Source organism: Bombina bombina, chromosome 5, assembly GCF_027579735.1.
Source record: "Bombina bombina isolate aBomBom1 chromosome 5, aBomBom1.pri, whole genome shotgun sequence".
Classification (NCBI taxonomy): Eukaryota; Metazoa; Chordata; class Amphibia; order Anura; family Bombinatoridae; genus Bombina; species Bombina bombina.
Window position 1 is genome coordinate 97,110,570 of NC_069503.1, and position 13,693 is coordinate 97,124,262.

Consider the following 13,693-nt stretch of genomic DNA (forward strand, 5'->3'; position numbering starts at 1 on the left):
AATTTATATGTTTGTGATTCTAGTAGAAATTTAAATATATGAAGTTAGCAGCAATTTAAACACTACAGAAATTATTCAACTCAATAAACCTTCTACAGATTTCTTGGTAGTAATATTAACAGATTAGTTAGTCTGACACTTTACCTGTGACTGAAGGTGTTCATGACTAGGGAGAGAGAGTCGTGCAATGCAAATTCATGCAGGTTCTCTTTTCATAGAAGGATAGATTAATTCTCTTATTTCTGACTATTTAGCAGCTTGTTCCCTATTTAACTCTAAGGAGTGTATGAGTTTATAGTGAAGCAGAGTAGTCTCTGAGGTTATATTTTCAAGTGCAAGCTATATATAGCAAGTATAAACCGTAGACAAGCAAGCAGAGAGAGATAACACTTTGTTAAGTTTTTTAGCTTGCTTTTAAGTTACAGTTCAGATAAAAAGACAGAGAACAAAGAGAAAAAGAGTTAATTCCTCCTATTTCTTATTTTCTACCAGCTTGTTTAAGTTAACTCCAGGAGGTATGTGGGTTTTTAATGAGGCAAGGAGCCTTCTAAGAATATGCTTTCAAATGTAATCCTATCTAGAGCAGGTATAAACGAAAGAAAAGCAGGCAGAGAGAGACAACACTGTTACATTTTCAAGTCAAATCATTTGTCAACTTCTAGCTATAGCCCTCGGGATTATAGCAATATATTATACTCTTTCTTTCTCCTTCTCTCTTCAGTGTGGTCTGTCTGATACAGCTCAAGAAAAAGAGAGACAAAGAAAGAAAAAAGAGCAATTAAGCTTCCTACAGGTTTAGTGCTGGTAACAGGAACATATTTAGCTAAACAATGCTTGCTTTAGATTACAGTTCAGATAGAGGAAAACAGAGAGCAAAAAAGAAAAGGGTTAATTCTCCTATTTCTTTTTTTCTAACAGTTTGTATCTAAGTTAACTTATGATAGATAGACAATAAAAATTATAATACTCATATAACATTATAAATACAATATCAATATAGTTATACTAGAACATTTCTCAAGGTGACTTCTTTTTTGTGTGTTTAAGGAGCATAAAAAGAAACGGGAGTCAAACACAATATGTCGATATGTCTAAGTTCTATACACTTTTTAACATATATAGTGAAGTCCCAAATTAGATATTTGGTAGTTTGTAGTTCAGTGTTAATTTCCCTTTGTTTCTTTTTCCCTCCCTTCCGTTCCCTTTCCCCTACTTTTTGCCCAAAATCTTGTTGTAGAAAATGCTAGCTGCCAGACCTTGGGGTAAGAAGGTTTTTCTTTTTTTTTAAAGGGTACGGAGCCAATACAGTTCAGGTAGAAGCATTAATGGCAGTTTGCTTGTAATATACAATTAATGTGCAGATAAGTTGTGTTTAACAGAAAGCAAGACTGAAAGGGTACAGGTGTAAGTCAATTAGATACTTTACCGGCCCCTGGCCAGAGATATGGGATGTCCGTGGAGAGTTCCTTATGAGACCAGACTCCCCCTACACGCAGCACCGGTGGGAGGGGGAGTACTGGGTAGGCAGAGGTAGCTGAAGAAGTCCTGAAGATTACTGCACGTTAGAGACAGATCCAGGGGGACTGCAGGAAGGGTCGCCGCGACCCAGGACAGGATTGGCAGCGCAACAGATAGACGTGACCCGGGCCCCTCACGCAGCACCGGTGGGAGGGGACGTCCGGGCCAATGGGGATAAGCGCTCAGGAATTCCCTGCGCCTCCTCACTCTTCTGTCATCAGGGACGCTGCGGCTCGATGTACCCGGTGTACAGTACTTACTTGCAGTCCTCCAGGCGGCCAGAGATTCCCACTTCAGAGCCAGGTAAGAGTGCAGGGGCCAAAGGGAAAGCTGTACCACAGACCAGTGCCCGATTAAGCTGCTAAGTTCAGCTCCGCTGCCACAGGGTGTTTAGAGAGGTAAAAGTGAGATAGAGTCCCAGACGGCCGAGGTTCCCGGCGTTAGACACGTCTCGTCTTTATATCTAGGCAGGTAAGGGCATTCTATACCTAGAATTGGTAGAGCTTTCTGCGTATATAGCTGTCAGGAAAGAGATGTTTGGGACAATAGCAACGTTAAGTATGGACAGCGGGCAGAGAGTCGTCCTTTTTTTTCTCCTTCTCAGCTTTCTACCAAGGTATAGCAGTTTTTGATTAAGTCTCTACTGGGGATTGATAGAAGAGATTAAGTCCATGTAAAGGCTGCTACGTGCAGCTTAGTGCAATGGAGTGGCACCAAAAGGGATTCCGGTAGCGATAATTCTGGCTATGCAAGCCGCCCAGGGTCTAAGGGTTTAGGCACAGAGTTCCCGCCACTGAGCTTGCAGGAGAGGTGAGCCAGAACAGGTGTCTCACGTGACCACACACCTGAGCTCCTCCTCCGGAACCAGAGCCCAGAGCATATCATTTTAAACAACTTTCCAACTGACTTCTATTATTTAATTTGCTTCCTTCTCTTGTTATCTTTTGCTGAAAGGTTTATCTAGGTACGCTCAGGAGCAGCAAGGAACCTAGGTTCTAGCTGCCGATTGGTGGCTGCATATATATACCGATTGTCATTGGCTCACAAATGATACGAAGAGAATAAAGGAAATAAGGAAATTTGATAATAGAAGTAAACTGCAAAGTTGTATAAAAGTGTATATTCTACCTAAATCATGAAATTTTTGTGTTTCAGGTACACTTAACACTACTCAGCAGTGTCTACACCTGGGTTAACTCAAGCAGAACACATATACAATATATTATAGATTTATTATGGCAATGACGGAAACTAAAAAGTACAGACTAGAGCTGCAACAACTAATCGTCATAATCGATTATGAAAATAATTGTCAACGAATCTCATAATCGATTAATCGATTAGTTGGTTTTTTCAACCTTTTAAGTATATATTCGTTATTTTTAGAGCGGACTAGATATTTCCCCTAACCTTATAGCTGGTTATTTACCATTGCATATAGATATTCAAGATATTTTTATGTTAGAATGAAGTCAAGGGTTACTTTATTCAGAGGCCCCTTGCCAAGGTAGAAAACACTTAGCATTGGTGAAGAGCTAAGATAAATATCCCACTTGGTGAAATTGGCAAAACCCTACTTATACACCTCAACAGCCTTTTCTCTGCTGCAGGAAATATAGCTGCAAACAGAGAACTAAGCCTTAGCCAAAAGCATGTGGACATGTTGAGATTTTAGCATTTCAATGCAAAGTTTCTGAAAGAGTGAATAACAGAATATTATTAACAGTGATAGTCTAATTCTTTCTAGTTCTACCTCTATTTCAAACAGTTTATGGTTTTGTTTTAATTATAAAACTGTGCTCTGCTGCTTAAACATTGAAGAAACATTTGTGTTAATGTAAAGTTTTAGTCTGAAGTTATATTTGTAACACTCATTTATGTGGATTTTATTTAAAACATAGAAAACTATTATTGATTCTCTTTTTATCCGATAGTCGATTATCGAAAATAATAATCGGCGATTAATCGATTATGAAAATAATCGTTAGTTTGCAGCCCTAGTACAGACCAGTGATTTCTCAATTGTATGGATCTAATTATTCCCTAGACCATGCACATAGACTCTCACAGGTGCATTTTCTATGTTTTCTCTTTTTTTGGATCATCTATGTGAAATTTGGGTGGATAACACTTTTATTTGAATGCACATCTATAGGGTTTCTGTTTTGCTGGGGAGCTCAGCAATGTAAAGTCTTGCAGGGAATGACAGTCTCTAATCTAATCAGAGTAAAAATGCTTATTTGGGCTCTAGGGGACTCGATCGACATATGTGGCATGGCCCGCAAAATCCTCCGCCGCCTGTTTTAATGCGCTTTTGGTATTACATATATGGCGATAGCATACATTTACTTACATATATTTCACCCGTCGGCCGTATTTTTTTTCTCCCATAGATTACATAGAACAACCGTGCATTTTGGTATCCAATATACAGCGTAAGGACGCAGAATTAAAAAAAGCTACTCCATTCTCATCTCGCCCACATTGCCGGTGCAGCAACCCTTGCACTAACTAAAAGAGCAACATAACTCCCTGGAAGCCTTAACAAACACATACATTTTAAGTAGCATCACAAATAGTTAAAGGGACAGTAAACTATGATATTGTTTTTTTAAGGTTTATTTGTGTATTTGAAATAGCTGAATTTCTATTTTGAAGCCACCAACCTAATCAAATGGATTGAGCTTGTAGGTATAAATCAGATCTCATTACTTTATCACATTGTGTACATATACTTGCTTCTTTACTTTATATTTGTTTCTTAAAACAATCACCAAACAGGTGGCCCTCGGTTTACGATGTTCAATTTGCGCCGTTTCAGAATAACGCCTTTTTTTTTGCTATTGAAAAGCATTGACTGCTATAAAAGCATTAGCACATGCTTACATTAAAATAGCCAGTAGGTGGGAGCTGTCCGCTTGTGTTGCAGCAAACACATGCAAAGAAAAGCAAGCCAGACATGATTAAGGGGATCAGCTTTCAAAGGAACAAGATCTAGCAGCCACTTCCCTTAGCTCAGACTCAATGCAGAGAACTGTTTGCAGAAAAAGGCAAGTAAAAAACGTTTTTGTTCATTAAACTTAGTTTGATGATGATACAGTCTGTTGTGTGATTTTGTTTTTGTTCATTAAACTTAGATTGATGATGATACAGTCTGTGTTTGTGTGATAATTTTAATTAGGTGCGGTTTAGCAAATGTTTTTGTTTATTAAACTTAGTTTGATGATGATACAATCTACAGTATATTTTAGGTTTATAATGCTGTTACCTTTTAAAGTCTTCATTTCAAAGCTTTAAAAATAATGTATTAGGTGTTACTTATGACAATTTGAGAGGGGCCTGGAACCTAACTCCCTCACTTCCCATTGACTTACATTATAAACTGGGTTTCAATTACAACGGTTTTCAATTTACAACCATTCCTTCTGGAACCTAACCCCGGCTTAAACTGAGGGCTATCTGTACTTGGAGAGAACCAATGGGAAATCATAATTGTATTACCTTTATCTCTTTAGAACCCACTGGGAGTGTAATTTATTCTAATGTCAACACAGCTTGGCATTGATGCCAAAATATATAAAGGAACAGTCAAGTCCAAAGAAAACCTTCTTGTTTCAAATAGGGCATGTAATTTCATACAACTTTCAAATTTAATTCTAACACCAATTTTTCTTTGTTCTCTTGGTATTCTTAGTTGAAAGCTAAACCTAGGTTGGCTCATATGATAATTTCTAAGACCTTATTGAAGGCCGCCTCTTTGCTAATTGTGTCAAACCAATCACAAACACACAACCTCTCACCTGCAGCCTTAAAACACCTGATAATGCACACCCTATCAGTAACATCACTATTATATATAGAGGTACAGAGTAAAGGAGCACCAGCCAGGAGATGGAGTTTAACATAAACAAATGTTATTGAAACGCTCATTAAAAAAGCCAGGATACCAGGCCATATAGTAAAATAGGGAGGTCAGCAAAGCAAATAGCTGACGCGTTTCGGCTTAGAGCCGTAATCGAAGCTGGCAAACTTTGCCCTAGGAAATTCTTATAAAACCCTAAGCTGCCTCCTATTGGTCAATGGATAATTTAATTAGCACATAAGTACACTTACATTGACAAGTGTTATTCAACAACTGCAGATAAGCCCAAAACTCTATATTATTCAGGTGACAGTAAATACAAAATTCACACAATAGGATAAAATAAATACTAACATCATGTGCACAAATGTAATGTAAACCTGTGGCTACATCATTTCTCAACATTTCAGTTTGATTTATCTTTCTTATGTAAACAAAAGATTAAAAACAAAGCTATAATATGAACAGAGTATGTCCTATAGTTAGAGCTACAGCAACTCTTCAAAAACTTTGTGAGAAAGTCTTCTATTTTGTATTTGTTTCATAGATGCAATAAAATGAAATTAGATTATTGCAAACTGTTATCTTTGTTCAAACGATTTGCGTTAGGATAAATACTAACATCAGGATATACAATGGAATGTGAACCTAAGATTGCTTAAATTTAACCCCTCTCAGTTTCAGTTATACTTTATATATGGGGGGGGAATAAAAAAAAATATAAATTTCAATATTAACAAAAACAGCCCTATATAAGGGCTACATGATTTCTCCAAAGATTTTTTATATAAAGCTGCCTTGTATTTAATATATTATGTTCATTACAGAGTACACTGAACAATACAATCAAATTTGTGACATAATTAGGAAACATTACCCAATTCTGAGAGCTGATGATGGGCTCGCTAATTTAACAAACAAAGATTGCAAATTTGCCTATAAGAGAAGTAGGACAATTGGAAACTTTGTGGCACCTATCAAACTTCACTCCACAAGACAGAGTAATTCATCTTGGTTGTCCTCTGTGGGGATGTACAAATGCCACAATAGTTCATGTGTGGCCTGTGAAAAAGTGGAAGCAGGAGTTGTGTTTAGATCCTCAGTTAAAGGGCAGACTTATCACAGGCGTTCATGTCTGAATTGTAGGTCCATTTTTGTTGTGTAAATGATTAATTGTGTGGTATGTAACAAACAGTATGTAGGTCTCACAACACGCGAGGTGAGATCCAGAATCAGGGAGCACCTCTCCAGTATCAAATATGGTACTGCCAGTACTCCATTGGTACAGCACTTCACTCGTGAGCACAACAAAAATGGGGACTCTTTTAAGTGGTCCTGTATAGAGAGTATCTTGCCCCCCCCAGAGAGGGGGTGATAGGGAAAATTGTTGGGTAAAAGAGAGGGATTTTCAAGTTAAAAAGTAGATTTCCAGAAGGATTCAATTCAGATTATGACTTAATTAATTTCTGGCAGTGATTTTCCAGCCTCAACTACTTTAGTAGAATCCAGTTTTGTAGCAATTTATGTTCATCCCATTGTATTTATGAAAAATATATTAAATACAAGGCAGTTTTATATAAAAAAAACCTTTGGAGAAATCATGTAGCCCTAATATAGGGCTGTTTTTGTTAATATTGAAATTATATATATATTTTTACATATATATAACTGAAACTGATAAGGGGTTAAAATTTATGCAATCTTAGGTTCAAATTCCATTGTATATCCTGATGTTAGTATTTATCCTAACGCAAATCGTTTGAACAAAGATAACAGTTTTCAATAATCTAATTTCATTTTATTGCATCTATGAAACAAATACAAAATAGAAGACTTTCCCACAAAGTTTTTGAAGAGTTGATGTAGCTCTAACTATAGGGCATACTCTCTTCATATTATAGCTTTGTTTTGAATCTTTTGTTTACATAAGAAAATCAAACTGAAATGTTGAGAAATGATGTAGCCACAGGTTTACATTACATTTGTGCACATGATGTTAGTATTTATTTTATCCTATTGTGTGAATTTTGTATTTACTGTCACCTGAATAATATAGAGTTTTGGGCTTATCTGCAGTTGTTGAATAACACTTGTCAATGTAAGTGTACTTATGTGCTAATTAAAATATCCATTGACCAATAGTAGACAGCTTAGGGTTTTATAAGAATTTCCTAGGGCAAAGTTTGCCAGCTTTGATTACGGCTCTAAGCCAAAACGCGTCAGCTGTTTGCTTTGCTTGTTTATTTTAAACTCCATCTCCTGGCTGGTGCTCCTTTACTCTGTACCTCTATTATGCTTGACCTACCTAGTGAGCACAGCCAGTGACGATACTGAATCACTGATACAGCTCCAGGCGATGAGGTATAGGAGCCAACCAGATACGGACCAATCACGGAGAAGTGGGACCTACACACCCCCGACGCCATAACAAGGGAAGCTATCCTATTGGTGGATTATCGACTAAGGGGCAGTTACATCCCATCTAACTGAGCACACACAGATTATTATTTGTACAGACGCGCCCCCAGTGACATCAGAGGAGATCACAACTTGGAAGCGTGAGTGTGAGACACAGAACACTACGCTTCGGCAGGGCATTCGATGCAAGTTAAATACTGCAGGAATCGAGTGAGCCCTGTGAGTCCGTTTCTATAGATCGACTTTTGTACTACTGCAATAGGGTAAGCTGATATGCTTGGTCTGTCATAGCCTCATACGTTGTGGACACTTTGCGACATGGTCTGTTTCTGCTGGTGTGCTGGCCACAGATGATAGGCTGGAGGCATCTGTATTTGAGCTTTATTTTGATGAACTTTGTTTGTTCCCTCCTTACGCTGTTAACACTACTAGGAGATACCTGCCTGTGTTATTACACTATTATACATACTCATGTGTCAATTTATATAGGATGTGAGATACATTGATTTACATCTTAGAAGTGAATATTACTATATGTACCCTTCATAAGCAAATATTGTGGATGTGAGTTATAGTACAAGAATATGTCATAAACATTATATTACCTGTTTTTATTGCCATTTTCACACAGGTCATATTATATGTTTTAACAATATTAGTGTAATAAAACACACCTCACATGGATGTGTATGACAATTATATGGTAAATAACCGAGGACAAGGTTTATGGTGAACTATAAGAATATTTTATCTTTTTTGGCTTCTTGGATGAGTGAGCTGAGGTGACTGTAGTGGATTTCCTTGTTCTCCTGGTTTTAGAAGATTCTGGTGTTTCTGCTGGTGTGCTGGCCACAGGTGATAGGCTGGAGGCAGTGTCCTGCTGGTGGGTAAAGTGCTCAACCAACACACCCAAGAGTTGATTTTGTTCTCTCCATCTATTGTCCATTTGCATCTGCATATCAGACAGAATTCACATTATCTGTGACTGGTTTTGAACACTTGAACTTAATGATGCTGCCATGTCCCTCTGTAGCTCTATGCTACATTGTTGTATCCTCTCTTGGCTCCTGGTGAACCTTTCTAGGTTCCTGAAGAACCTCTCTTGGCCTCTTTGTATGCTCTCGGTGCTTGTTATGAGCCTCCTCTGGAGTGCAATGTATTCCTCACCCAGGGGAGAATACAATGCATCCACAGGCTCTTGAACAGCAGGGCTTCTAGTTGCTTGTGGGGCAGGGTCACCTGCATCTGCTGGTGCTTGAGGTGCAAGGTCAGCTACATCTGCTGGTTCTTGTGGGGCAGGTTCAGCTACATCTGCTGGTTCTTGTGGGGCAGGTTCAGCTGCAACCAATTGTTCTTTTGGGGCAGGTTCAGCTGCATCTGATGGTGCTTGAGGTGTAGCTGTAGTTTCTGCTATATTTGCATCTGCAGATGGTGGAGCTCGTCAAAGTGATGTGGATGGTGGAGCTCTCATGGTTGATTGATAGTCCCACTGATGACCAGTGTTTGACCACTCAGCCTCTCCAATTGGCACTTCTTGTGACATAGTCTGTGGGTAAAATCCATGACTGCCATGAGATTGTGTTGTGGGGGGGGGGTAAATACATGGACCCTTTGTGGCCGTCTTGGCTCCCCCTCAAAGCCAAAGGGAGGATATTCCTCTGGCCAGGAATCTTGCCAGGGGTCATGCAATGGTGGTGGCATCACTCCCAAGTCCTCAACTGAAGCCATCCAACCATGCTCATGCCTAGGAGCATACTGTTCTTGCGGTTGCCTGAAGACTGGTGGTGGTATGGATATTTGTATCCTCGTAATAGGAGGTTCTGTGGAGGAGTCAAAGGATGAGAGGGATTAGTACAGTAAGATATATGGCCATGTGGGCATACAATGTACATTGATACATACTGATTTTCATGTCAAACGTTATAACATGCAGTATGAGCAGTATACAGGGATGTGTTTCATACAATAGTTATGTGTCCATTCAATGAAAACTCTACATGTGACTTGTGTCCTGTGTTACTCTGAGACATGTTAGTATTGCACTATGCCATCTCATATCATGAATTTCATTGTGTTAAGTAGCAGTAATGTCGAGTATAATTGTAGATGTTTTTGTTAGAACGCCAAATACCATGCTCCTCATTGTGTACATGAATGTGTGATATTAAAAGATGTTATATCTCAAATACATATAATACTGGTGTGTGGGATGTTACTCACCAGCATGATGTGCTGTGGTTGCAGCCCCGAGTCACAAGTCCCTGGAAGTCCATGGACTGCTGTGATACTCAGGGACCTGCGTATCACCTCCTGTTCTCTTCTGGTGCATAGCTGCCTGCCCCATCTTTTCTTTGACCTGCCTCTTGTAGTCATTCCAGCATTTTTTAAGGCCCTCAACAGTCCTCCTCTGCGGGGCCACACTGTTGACGGCATCCTCTAGTGCCAACCATGCCTTTTTCCGAATTGGTCACTGTAATTGTAAATGATGGCCTGGACAAGGGCAACATTTTCAGCAAATGAGAAGTTGGGACATCTCAGCCTCTCATCCTCCATGGACACTTTGCTTTCTTTTTGTGATGTCCCTGGTGTGGGTTCCTCCCTATCCTCTCCCTCCTCCCCCCTTCTGTCCCCATGTGCACCCTCTGTCCCTCTCCTAGATGTGCCTGCTCTCTGCCAATACTTAAGATGGCGGTGACAATTGTGGGGTGGGGGAGGGAAGGGAGCTGTTTGAGGGGGGTCAGGATGTGTCAGGTGGGAGGCTGATCTCTACACTAAAGCTAAAATTAACCCTACAAGCTACCTAATTAACGCCTTAACTGCTGGGCATAATACACGTGTGGTGCGCAGCAGCAGTTTGCAACCTTCTAATTAACAAAAAGAAATGCCAAAGCCCTATATGTCTGCTATTTCTGAGCAAAGGGGATCCTAGAGAATGATTTACAATCACTTGTGCCATGATTGCACTAAATGTTTGTAAATAATTTCAGTGAGAAACCTAAAATTGTGAAAAAGTTTGTGACAAAGCTAACGATTTTTTTTATTTAAACGCATTTGGCATGAAATATACCAAAATGGGCCTAGATCAATACTTTGGGATGTCTTCTAAAAGAATTCATATACATGTCAAGGGATATTCAGGGATTCCTGACAGATATCAGTGTTCCAATGTAACTAGCGCTAATTTGGGGGAAAAAATGGTTTGGAAATAGCAAAGTGCTACTTGTATTTATTGCCCTATAACTTGCAAAAAAAGCAAAGAACATAAAACTTTTGGGTATTCTAAACTCAGGACAAAATGTAGAAACTATTAAGCATGGGTGTTTATTGGGTGGTTGTAGATGTGTAACAGATTTTGGGGGTCAAAGTTAGAAAAAGTGTTTTGTTTTCCATTTTTTCCTTATATTTTATAATTTTTTTATAGTAAATTATTGATGAAAATAATGGTATCTTTAGAAAGTCAGTATATAATATGTGGGGGTACAGTAAATGAGTAAGAGGAAAATTACAGCTAAACACAAACATAGCAAAAATGTAAAAATAGCCTTGGTCCCAAACGGTCAGGAAATGGAAAAGTGCTGTGGTCCTTTAGGGATTAAACTAAGGAAATTGTGGGTTTTCCCATCATTAGAATTATAAGTGCACACTACAGGCTTCATAAACCTGACCCTGCTACATATCTGCCCCTAGTAAGTCTGCACAGGGGTGATAAGATCATGTAAAACAACACAAGTGTTGCTAACAAAATACCAGTGACAACCCTTTGTCTACTCAGTAACAAGATCAAATTGGCTCCTACAAATAAGGCAAACTATGTGTGTGTGTGTGTGTGTGGGGGGGGGGGGGTGTTGGCCATTAAAAAACTAAGTGTTAATCTGTTTGGAAAGTGTATTCACTAGGCCTGTGTGTTAGATTAGTGCAACACCACACACAAATCTCATAAAAATAAATTATACTTGCCAGCAATTTTAAAACAATTTATTATGCAAACTATTTTTACTTAATTAGCACTTTTAGGATATGCACATATGGCATTTTAAACTGAATAGGGAAATAACATGAATGTGCCTGCACATGCTAGATGCACACTCCCTTGCAAGTCCTGGGACTAAAGTATCTTTACAGTAGCGTGTGAATATTTTGAGGTAAATATCTTTCTGTTTTAACATAAATGTGAAAGTGTGAGTTAAAGTAAAAAGTTCATTCAATAGTGGAAGGATATGTCCATTCCTAGAGGGATCTCTTAGGACAGTGCTCTTCAATACATTCCTCAAAATGGAAGAGAGGAAAAAATAATAGTGTAACTTTGGAAAGTGGAAGACCTATTTAGGGATGTAACAATTTAAGGGTTAATTTTTTGAAAGGAAGGAGAAAATGGGATTGTGTTAAAAGGAAGTGTTCCCTGCAGGGCAGGGGGGGGAGCTTTAGGAGGAGGAGATTCAGAGCTGATAATAGAGCTGCAGAACTGAAAGTAAAACCACTAACCTGTTTGTCTTGCAGGTTGCAGCATGGAGAGGTCCAAGCGTTCTGCGAAGGCCCCACGAAGATTCGTTGAGGAAGATGATGCCCCTGCAAGAAAGAAAAAACCTGGGGTTACTGCTAGTGGTGATATCCCTCTCTCTACTATGGTGGTTCCTGTAGTTTCTAACTTTCCTGTCTCTCAAGCTGTTTCTGTTCCTGTGTGCTCTGTGTTTTCTACTGCTTTTTTCCCTTCTTATTCTATTTCTCTTCCTGTCCCTGCTCCTGGCCCTGTGTTTTCCTCCTCCTCCCCTGTTTCCTAATGTTTCTGTTTCTTCCTCTTCACCTCTTGTGTCTCATCACCCCCCTCTCTTTTCCCCCCTCCTTCTGTGATACTATCTGTCCCTACCGTTTCCTCTCTGTCCCTGTCTAATGAGTCTCAGTTGTTAGGTATAGTGGGGCAGCCGGTTCCTAGCTGGAATCCGGCTGTTGCTCCCCAATCAGTGGCGGATCAGCTACTGTACTCCCCGGAGATGCGTTTCTCTCCGGGGAGTGTCAGGGAATCACCATCCCCCCTCTTGTGTGTCTGGTCAGAGGGGGATACAAGGTAGGCCATGCGCTCCTTTCATTAAGACTCCATGTGGGGATCCGGCTTCCTTGTCTGTGCAGCTGCACGCGCCCGCTCTAGCCCCACCCACCGCACTTCCATCTTGGGACCGTCTACGCAGGCCAATTTCTCTGCGGCGATGTCTGGGGCAGGAGCATCTGCAGTTAGCTTTGAGGCCCTGGGGCATCAGGTCCCAGCGGTCTGTATCAATCAGGTAGGTGGAGCCACAGGGGGGAGCGGGGTGTCCGGGGGGCCCTTCACTCGTAGGGGAAGTGCTATGAGCAAGGGGAAGGTAACTTAAAAAGGCATACATAAGCCTAAAAAGAACAGTAAGAAGGGTCATACTACAATTAAGGGGCCATTAGGGCTTTTTGGGACACCAGTGCATGGGGGGTCAGTTAAGAGATCTGATGGCAAGTCTGAGGAAAAGATTGATATCTAGGCATATTTCAGGGGGCCATACTACAGGGACTATGATGTTCAGGGGTACGGCTGGGGAGTCCTCAGGGCAGCTTTTTTCTCCCTGCATTGCTCCCACTTTTCCTTTTGTGTCACAGGTTCCCAGCACTGCAGAAAGTGCGCAGGATGGTGGAGTAGATGCTGGCAGGGCGTCGAAAGGCAGACCAACGGCTGGAGAGCAGGTAATAGTGGGTGCATCCGGATCCTCGCAGACCGGGGCGACGGCAGTCGGAGTGGTATCGGGATATGGAAGCGGTGAGCTTGCACTTACACAACACACTAGCAGGGTTCTGTGGGAAAGGGCTCACACGCCAATGAAACTCGGGGCAATCTTCGGGGCACTTAGGGATTACCCGGATAGGGAGATGGTGGAT

General features: G+C 40.3%; 1 pseudogene; it reads right to left on the minus strand.

Moving 5' to 3' along the window:
- Window positions 1-12,504, minus strand: part of LOC128659972 (zinc finger protein 585A-like) — a 211,305-nt pseudogene extending 198,801 nt beyond the window's left edge.
- Window positions 12,505-13,693: the final 1,189 nt, after the last annotated feature.